Below are 1,716 nucleotides of genomic sequence, written 5' to 3'. Positions count from 1 at the left end.
CAAAGTTATTGGTGCTTTGTTTATAATGGTTAGATAATAGCTACAGTGTCAGAGTGAACATTAATATGTATTTAAAGTGGCAACCAATACAAAGCCTGCAGCGCTTCCTGTTCCTTTAGGATACTGAAAGGCACAGATTAATAATAGAGATTTCCTCTCTGTGACAACCCTAAGCGTCTCTTAGATTTACTCACACACTCTACAGACACTGTAAAGCAGGGTTGTTAAACACACAGACTGATAAAGGTGAAACTAAAATCATCGTGTGGACCATAATTGAATCAAAAATTTTTAAATAAAGTCTCTGTTATTCCTGTAGGGGGCAAAATAGAGTAATAAACGTCATTTCATTATCAAATTGATGCTGCAACCACATTTCTTTCCATGAGAACTTATTTATTTATTTATTTATTTTTTACCCAAGCAGCAAGGGAAAAGCAAATGCTTATGCAGTCATAACTTTCACATTTTTTTATTTGTAAACATATTTTCAAACTATATATCGAGTTGTGTAGAGTCATGATATATAATGTATAATCCCAAATCGAGGGGGGGGGTTAATATTTATGCAAACTTTTGTGTACATATGGTAAAACCACCATTTAGAAAATGTCTTTTATTTTGCAGTCTGGTCATCTGTAGGTGATATACCTGTATGTTTAATCTGCACCTTTCAGATGAACACTGCTAAATGAACATATTTAAGAGGAGTTGACGAAGTGTTCTTGGTCTTCTAAACTGACCTTGTTTTGAGTCTGGCTCAAATGTAATGAGGTTCGTTATTTCAAATGAGTTTTACACCCCTGCTGTAGAGTATCAGTATTAAAAGTATCATTTCCGTTGTAGTTGACAATGAGAGACTCTGATACTAGGGTCAGCCAGCAGTTGTGCTTTGTGTTAATTAGCAGCGCTGGTGACTTTCAGGCAAACAGCATTATCTTTTATTCTGATGGCTTTTATCCAGCAACTGATCTAAGTGAGAACTCAAAATAAACTGGTCTAAATATTTCAATCCAGATTCTATTGTGCTAGGATAAACCTGCAAAGCTAATGTGATCTATTTTTCCTAATACATAATGCAGAACTGCTGCAAGGCCCTTTCTTATTCATTTTTATTTTGTGTTTTAGTACGTTTTCATGAATGTAGCTTGCAAAACCCACAGGTAATATCCTCCAGCATCGAGTGTCATGTAAAACTCCTTCAAACATATCATCTAATCACCGTTAACTAGAATCGAATGAGCACTGAGATAAAAATCTAGAACACTGTGTTTAAATAAAGTCTTCCTTCCGTCATACTCATTTACAAATGTCTGATATACAGTACTTTATTAGCAAACACTGTATACTGGGGTTATGTGTATGTTTTTATATATTGACAATGTTGTGTGCTTCCTGTAGAGATACTGTACTATTCAGAGATGACGACAAACTCAGATATTTACACTTTAGCAAAGCTGTGTGTGTGTGTGTGTGTGTGTGTGTGTGTGTGTGTGTTGAAGAACTGCTGAGTTTGCGGTAAATGTATAAAATGGTGCCGTTGATGCAAATGGAGCAATTCTTCACTAATAGTCTAAAGGGGACTGGTACAATACTTAATATTATGCAATATTTTTTGGATTTGTGTTAACCGATGTATGGCATTTAAAATGCCAACTTTTGTTAAACATTGGCAATAATTATGAGTTGAAGAAAATAATTTCTTAGGGGACATAT

This window comes from Ictalurus furcatus, chromosome 15 (genome assembly GCF_023375685.1).
Source record: "Ictalurus furcatus strain D&B chromosome 15, Billie_1.0, whole genome shotgun sequence".
NCBI lineage: Eukaryota > Metazoa > Chordata > Actinopteri > Siluriformes > Ictaluridae > Ictalurus > Ictalurus furcatus.
This window is presented reverse-complemented; position numbering follows the sequence as displayed.